Source organism: Grampus griseus (genome assembly GCF_964374135.1).
Source record: "Grampus griseus genome assembly, chromosome: 14".
Lineage (NCBI taxonomy): Eukaryota > Metazoa > Chordata > Mammalia > Artiodactyla > Delphinidae > Grampus > Grampus griseus.
In genome coordinates this window covers 5,523,811-5,532,242 of record NC_139008.1, presented here as the reverse complement: position 1 = coordinate 5,532,242, position 8,432 = coordinate 5,523,811, and the positions used below count along the sequence as shown (strand labels likewise).

Sequence of the window (8,432 nt, the reverse complement as noted above, 5' to 3'; positions counted from 1 at the left end):
TCTTTGGACTTCTGGCCTCCAGAACTGTGGGAAGATGAATTTGCCTTAAGCCACCCAGTTTGTGGCCATTTGTCATGGTGGCCTAGGAAACACAGCTTTCAGGATGGGGAACTCTTTTCCAGGAAAGCACTCATGGGGTTTTCAGAGCCTTTGACAGAGGGGTTGTGTGTGCAAAGAGGACGCCCCAAGCAGCCAATGAGGGGAAACCTCGTGCCCATCTCCAGGCCCAGAAACCATCGAGCAGGGTGGCCCGGCAGCCAGGGCCCTCTGGGCATCCCGCCTGGCTCACTGTTCCCTGGAGGGCAGACAGGGCCAGGATGGTGTCAGGAAATAGCCATCCCTGGAAACGTCTAGAGTGGCCAGCTAAGGCAGAAGCCCTGGGGACTGTGGGAACAGCACCTCCAAAGCCCCATTTCATTATGGTGCAGGATCAACAAAGACACGTGCTGGACATAATGATACTGGACGTTGGTGGGGGGGTCCCATTACACACTGGTGTAATCTCCCGTAAGCCTCACCCCAGCCCAGCAAAAGGACGGGCTGTACTGTCCCCATATTTCAGCTAAGGAAGTTGACCACAGAGACATCGAGTAACTTGCCCAGGGTCACACAGCTGGCAAGAGGCAGAGCCAGGGACGACACCTCTGCTCCCATTTCCCCTGCACTGTCAGGGTTGTTAGGTCAGGGTCTGCTGCTAATGACCATCTGCTCCTGGCCACTTCCCCCTACCCCTCCCCAGTCCCACAGGGCCTCCATTGCCTCGCTTGAAGTAGGGGTGCTGGACTTGTTTCTTAAGATGTGCCCCAGAACCATCCGGGGAACTTCCACAAAACCTGCCTGGACCTCACCCAGGGCGTGGGAACCAGGAGTGTGCATTTTGTAAAAGTCCTTTGGAAACACTCCCAGGGTAAGTCTTGAGAACCCCCAAACCAGGAGAATCCTCTGATCCTCCTAACACCCCAAATTCCTCCCCGTGAGGCAGCTGGAGCTGAGAGAGTTTGATTTATTCACGTCACGGGCGAGTTCACAGAGCTGTGGGGAGGACGGGCTGGCAGGCCGGTTGCAAATGAAAACCAAACGTATTCTAAATTATGAAAGGCACAAAAACCCCCGGAAACCAGGCTCTTTCATTCAGATCCCAAGGACTGGATACTGTATCCTTGGTAACACAGTTTGAGGAAAACAAGTCTTTCTCCAGCCAGCCAGCCTTGCACTGAGTTGACGGGGCTTCCATCCCCCCCCCCCCCCCGTCCTGGGATGGGAGGCGGGGGCCTCTCTTTGGCCTCTTGCTCCTACAGCCCCTCAGGATCAACCTTATTCATGAGTATTGATCTGGGGAGCTGGGAGGGAGGGAGGAAAACTTCAGAATTCGAGAACCTTGCTGGACACAGAGTGAAAAATGCAGAACCAAAGGGTCACGTTGATATAATTTCCAGAACTGTTGCAAACCAATTCCCATTCCCTGATTTCCTTAATCTTTTTGATAAATGGGCCCTATAATTACATCTCCTTTCTAGATGTCCAACAACAAAAACTCCAAGCCTGGGAGGTCAAATAGTTTTTTGTCATCGTATTATTCAAAGGCAACGAGGAAGACGTTCAGGTTCAGTTTTGCTTTTCATTTTATTTACTTCATCTTGATTTCCGTCAACGTGATGGAAGCAATTACCTCCGAGCTAATTCTTAGTTAAAAAGAAATTAAAAGTGACTTGGCGTAGACATTGAGAGCTCGGAGCTTTATGACGGAAAGAGCCGTAGAGATTGGGCATCTTAGCTGCTGTTTATCTTCATGTTTTCAAGTGGAATCCAATAAAATGGTGCAAGCTTTGGGGGGGCCAACCCACGTGTGGGGAGTAACTCCCATCCCACAGCCACGGTGCAGGGCTGGGATGGTGATGTGAGGACCCCTATTACAGGTGGATACCCTGAAAGACTGGAAAGTTAAGTGTCCCAAGATGGGTGGGAGCTGGGGTTCTGTTTCCCCCCGGGAGAGGTCACACGTCACCAGCAATGGCTCCAAGTCAGCAATGAAGAGAGCAAACTGGCCCCCTTGGTGGGCCTCCTCCTGGCTCGGGGGGATCCACCTCATTCATTCGCTCTTCAGGTATCATGATCGCTGGCCCAGTCCTGCCACAGGCCAGGCACTTCCTCGCTGGCAGGCAGACAGGTGACTCTTAGGAGATGGGTTGGGGGTGGCTGGGAACTTTCCAGGGTCCACAGAGGAGGCAGATGTGATGCCCAAGGAAGGATGGAGGATGAAGGGATGTGAAAGCTGAGCAGGACGCAAGGACGACAAGAGCAGGTGGAACTGGCCAGGCAGAGCCGGCTGGCCCCCCGCAACCCGCAGCTTCCGCTTTACTGCCTGGGTGCGCAAGCGTGCAGGAGGTGGCCAGGTGGGTGGAGTGTTCCATCTACCAGGCCTCACAGGCATGCGGCCCTTGGGCTGTAGGATTTTCATTATCTCACAGCCTGTGAGATAATGGTTAGGAGAGTTATGGCCACAGGAGGTGGCGAGAAAGCATGGGAGACAAATAATGGTCACTCCAGGTGCTATTTGATCCCTGCTCGGCCACCTGAGACCCAGCACCGGCGGGAACACTTTTTTTTTTTTTTTTTTGCGGTACGCGGGCCTCTCACTGCTGCGGCCTCTCCCGTTGCGGAGCACAGGCTCCAGACGCGCAGGCTCAGCGGCCATGGCTCACGGGCCCAGCCGCTCCGTGGCATGTGGGATCTTCCCGGACCTGGGCACGAACCCACGTTCCCTGCATCGGCAGGCGGACTCTCAACCACTGCGCCACCAGGGAAGCCCAATACTTCTTTATTAAGAGACAGGGAGCCCACGCAGCCCACGCCAGGCTCATTAACTTGTGCGGCCGTAGCTTTCCCTGATTCAGACCCAAGGTGTGCGCCTTTGTTTTGCTTGAACAGGTGTGTCCACGGCCCCCAGGTGCCCTCCCAGCTTTCTGTATTTCTGACCCCCCAGGGGAAGTGTCGGGGTCCTCCCATTGCTGCATCCTTGTGGAGTGGGATCCGGGCCTGTGGGTGGATGAACCTCAAGGGGCTGGAGAGTGCACTCCCACTCCTCTCCTCTGCTGCTGCAAGAAAACGCAGCATCACTTGAGTCTGCTCTGGAGGGACATGGCTGGAGTTTCCAGGAGGATCTCACGAACATAGTCAGTGTTGAGTGGAGTGAAAGGCAGGAGGGGCCCTCCAGGTGGTGGACAGGTAGAAGCTCAGGGGCACAGGACAGCTGCAAAGAGGGAGCTGCTGAAGCAAAGGGTAGGGGAGAGGAATCAACAAAGGGAAGGCAGGGCAGGCTGGGGGCCTGTCCCCAAGGTCAGGCACTGACCTTTGTTCTCCCCATGTCTCCATCCCTACCATACTCCAGAGCCTTGGAGGAGGCTGGTGGTGCTAGAAAGGGTCTTTGCTGACCGGCAGCCCATGCCCCTCTTCTGGACTTCTATGGGGCTCTGCAGGGCTCCGTTGGCCAGGGCCGGGTCACCTGGCTGTTGTCCCCAGGGCACCTACAGGAGCGGAGGTGGCCAGGCTGTAGTGGGTGGAGTGTTCCATCTACCAGGCCTCATAGGCATGGGGCCCTTGGGCTGTAGGATTTTCAAAGGCCGAAGAAACATTTGAAACCTGGGGAAAGCAATCATTGGCTGCGAAATATGGAAAAGAAATTGCAAAATCGTAATCAATAGAAGTTTAATGAAACATCTACAAAATGTCACGTAAGGCTGCTAGTCGGCAGGGACATGGTTTGACTCCTATGTTGTTGGTTGTAAATGGTATTCAATGAGGGACAAAGTTGCTCACAAGGTGGAATGGCCTTGTCTTAGTTTCCTGGGGCTGCTGTTAGAAATGACCACAAACCGGTGGTTTCGAATAACAGACATTCATTCTCTTACAGTCTGGAGGCCAGGAGTCCAAAGCCAAGGTGTGGGCAGGGCCATGCTCCCTCCAAAGGCTCTAGGGGAGGAGACTTCCTTGCCTCTTCTGGCTTCTAGTGGCCACATCACTTCAATCTTTGTCTGTGTCCGTGCATGGCCACCTTCTCTGAGTGTACCTTTTTGTGTTGTCTCCCCATCTTAGTATAAGGACACCTGTCCTTGGATTTAGGGCCCACCCTAATCTAGTGTGTACTGAATTTAACTGGATGACATCTGGAAAAACCCTATTTCCAGGTAAGGTCACAGTCTGAGGTTTGGGGTGAACATGAATTTTGGGGGGACACTTATTCAATAAACTACATCCTCCAAGGTGAGAGTATGTGGGGGCCAGGAAGGGCTGGAAGGGTCTTAAGGGGAGAGCAGGGGCTGTTCCTCAGACCTCTGAGATGGGGAGTAGGTATGGCCCTGGCCAGGAGTGGACCCCACCTGCTGACTCCTTCCCTGGCTGCCAGGAGGGGAAGGGAAGGATGAATGAATGACTGGAGGTGGTCTGAGCAGTTCTGCAGGAAGGGACAGTGGGGACAGAGAAACAGGGCATACTGAGATCGATGAGATACTAATACTAACGACAATAATGATAGTCAACTTTTTTTGAGTTCACCTGGACCAGGCACAGCTCTATGCTGTGACAAATTTTAAGTCACAGGAAGCAGGTGCTGCTGTTACACCCATTTTACAGAAGGGGACACTGAGGCTCAGAGAAATGAACTTGCTCAAGGACACATGACCAATAAGTGGCAGAGGCAGGATTTGAACCCAGAGCCCTGGCAGCGTGGCTTCCAAGCCTGTACCCATCCTAGTGGCCCAAGGCTGCCTCTACATGGCAGGTGTGGAGATGGCAGGTTGGATGGGGGTGTGGAGAGGGGAAGATGGGGCGTGGTGGGAGGAGTCACTTTTGGGTGTGCTGTGGGGGCAGGGAGAGAAGTCCATTCTGGGCAGGTTGAGTGGGTGGGACCTGTGGGATGGGCCGTGGGACACGGTGGCCACGGCTTGGCCAGCGGCCAGGCCTTGGGGGACCGGAAGTTGGATGTGGACAGTTTGCTGGGCGTTCGCAGATGGTGACTGAATTCATCAGAACAACAACTCCTCTCCTCCGCCGCCGCCCACGCACGCACTCGCGTTTCTCAATAGCCCGCCCTAGCTCCAGCCTCGGGCTCCGCTTTAATAAAGCTCCCTTGACGACTTGCCTCCCTCTGCTCCCGTGCACGCAGCAGCCATCGGGGACTATTTTAGGACGCGCTGCCTCTTCACGTTATTTCTGCTCCCACCGGTTCTATTCGCAGCGGTTGTTTGGCACAAGGTTTTGAATTGTTGGGTTTTGCACTAAATTCATTTCCCAGAAATGTCAAGCATCACCAAGGCCAAGAGCGGGACACGCACCGTTCTCTGTCTTTTGTTCTGAGGCTTCTCTTTTCATGCACAAATGCGTTATTTCATTTGGCAGCGGCGCAGGGAACCTCTGGACCTTGAACTGAGCCGAGAGCTGCGGCCCAGCCTACCACGCACTCAGGGCTGCCTCCTGCCTCGCCCAACCACATTGAAATAATGTTTGATGAGGGGGAAGTGCGGGGGGCAAGGTTCTCAAAGCCCGACTGAATCGTGGGGTCAGGACACGTACCTGCTGGGTGGACCTGGATGGATACCCGCCCGGGGCCCCTGCGAAAGTGGCCACGAGTCTGTGTGTTGCCTGAGCGAAGAGAGGACCGCTCCCTTCCCCCAGCCCTCCTCCTAAGCTGCCCCCACGGACTTCACAGCAGCATGTATAGTGCCAGCCTCCTGCCCCAATCCCTTAAGACCCTGATATCTGCCGACTCAGCACGGGCGCCTCCTCCTTGGGCGTTTTTTGATGTTAAATCCCATATACGTTTGTAAATGTTACCAGGGGGCGGTGGAGCGTTGTAACTTTTATGATCACGTCTACAGCACAGCGTGGAGGCTGCTGGCATTCTGAAAGGAGACTACTGTTGTCCTTCGATTGTTCCTAGGTGGTTTTTGCCTCTTCCGAGCTCAAAGACACAGAACTAGACCTTCACTTTCGGTCGTGAGACTGGTAAGCCTGGCAAGCAGCCGAGATTGAGGACGGGATGAAAAATGACTGGTAGGTGTCCCATTGGGACGGCACCAGCGCAGTGGCCAGCACTAGGGTATTCTGAGGGTGGAGACCATGCTTCGATACATAATAATAAATATAACAACCACGTACTTGCTTTTCCCCCAACACTGTTGTTAATGCTTGATGTGTATTGATAATTAATCCTCACAACAGTCCTGCTAGCGACCAGCAATGCCCTTGTCTAAGGCAGGATCATATGCAAGTGTTAGGGGTTGAATTGTGTCCTCAGAAGATGCTGAGGTCCTAACCCCAATCCCTGTGAATGTGAATTTGGAAAGAGGGCCTTTGCAGATGATTCAGTTAAGATGAGGTCATTAGCATGGGCCCTCATCCAGTATGACTGGTGTCCTTCTAAAAAGGTGACATTTGGACACAGGGACACGCACAGAGGAAAGACCACGTGAGGACCCAGGGAGAAGACAACTGTCGACAAACCAAGGAGAGAGGCTGCAGAAGGAACCCACCCTGCCAACACCCTGACCTCAGACTTCCAGCCTCCAGAAACAGGAGACAATACATTTCTGTTGTTTAAGCTGCCCAGCCTGTGGTACTTTGTGATGACAGCAAACAAACAAATAAAAACAAACAAACAAAACAGCAAGTGTTTTATTAAGGGAGGTCTCCCATGGGAGGCTGGTAAGGCGGTGGGGGAAACAGGGAAGGGAAGGGGAAGAAGCCAGCAAGGGTGAGATTTTAAAATCTTGTTCGGGGGGCCATAGGAGTGTGGGCCACAGACACCACCTGCGGCTCATTTTTGTGATATGAAACTGATCTTAACAGACCTTACATTATATAAATTGTGACCCAAGCAGAGACCCCTGGGAGGGGAAAGCAGGACTCGCAGCTTCCAGCCTTTGTCCTTGAGTCATTCATTCATTCATTCATTCATTCATTTACTCCCAAAAGCATTTATTGGATGCTTGTTATGGACTAGGCTTGCCTAGTCCATTAAAGAAACTGGAGGGGAATTTTTTAAAACTTGGAGTAACTATTAACTATTTTTTAAAAAAATCTCTTCTGTATGGTTATGTTTTCAGTTTGATATACAGTGTGGTTCATTTATTTATGTTCCTAATTGTTTTTAGGCATTTCCCCCAAACTTGTTAATTTTTGATATAAAAGTGAAAACTGGATTAAAAAGGTGCAGTCAAGGGGCTTCCCTGGTGGTGCAGTGGTTGAGAGTCCGCCTGCCGATGCAGGGGACACGGGCTCGTGCCCTGGTCTGGGAGCTCCACGTGCCGCGGAGCGGCTAGGCCCGTGAGCCATGGCCGCTGAGCCCGCGCGTCCAGAGCCTGTGCTCTGCAACAGGAGAGGCCACAACAGTGAGAGACCCGTGTACCGAAAAAAAAAAAAAAAAAGAAAAAGAAAGGTGCAGTCAAAGAAGTTCCCCAACCAGCCCCAGCCCCGTGCGTAACCAATTTCATTAATTTTGAGATTATCCTCCAGTGTTTCTGTTTGTAAAAACTAGCAGATACATGTGTATATGTGTTTCTTTTCCTTTCTTTCTTACACAGAAAATAACTCCACAGTAAATACTCTTTCTTACCTTGCTTTTTTTTACTTCACAATACATTCCGGAAATCCCTCCACATCAGGACATAGAGATCTTCATTTTTTTTTAAACAACTGCATAGCATCCAGTATGTGAACAGACCACAGGTGTCTCGACAGCTCTCTGTGGTTTGAGTGTTTCTACAGATCGTGCTACAATCCCTTCCCAGAATTTCCGTGTAGTGTTGTTGGATGTGTATCTTCAGGGTTGATTCCTGGAAGTGGGATGGCTGGGTTCAGGGAAAATGCCCGAACTTCTGTTAGCTGTGATCAAAATTCCTTCCGTGGGAGGGTTGTACCACTAGGTACTCCTGTCCGCAGTGTATGAAAGTGGCTGATTTGGGGGGATGGGGTGGCAGGTCAACACAGAGACTCTTTCTGTGACGCCCTGATGGGCATCCCTCCACCAACAGGATGAGTGGGATAGGGGGATGTCAAAATAGTTGTGCCACATGCCACGGCAGGGTCCACGGTTTTGCAGGACCTCTGCCAGGCCAAGGAGGACCCCCTTATAACTGAAGGATCAAAAGAAGGTTTGGGATTTCCAGGGGTGTTTCTGGGATGGCCAGGACAGCTGGGTGGTCCTCAGAGAGCTTGGAGCAGAGGCCATTTACCATGTCATATTCCAGTGTGTAGACAACCTGCGGAGTGGTACCAGAGCACACTGGCTACTTTAGTCATCTCTTGCTGTGTGTATCAGTTATCTATTGCTGCATAACAAATTGCCCCAGAACTTACCAGCTCCAAATAATAAACACTTATTATCTCACACAGTTTCTTAGAGTCAGGAATCTAGCTTAGAGTCAGGAATCTTAGCT

General features: G+C 52.1%; 1 long non-coding RNA gene across 1 annotated transcript; it reads left to right on the top strand.

Moving 5' to 3' along the window:
* Positions 1-5,562: 5,562 nt before the first annotated feature.
* On the top strand, positions 5,563-6,573 carry LOC309832517. The gene is made up of 3 exons (XR_014297694.1): positions 5,563-5,710; positions 5,936-6,048; positions 6,440-6,573. It is a non-coding gene; the product is annotated as an uncharacterized lncRNA (long non-coding RNA).
* The last annotated feature ends 1,859 nt before the right edge of the window (positions 6,574-8,432 follow it).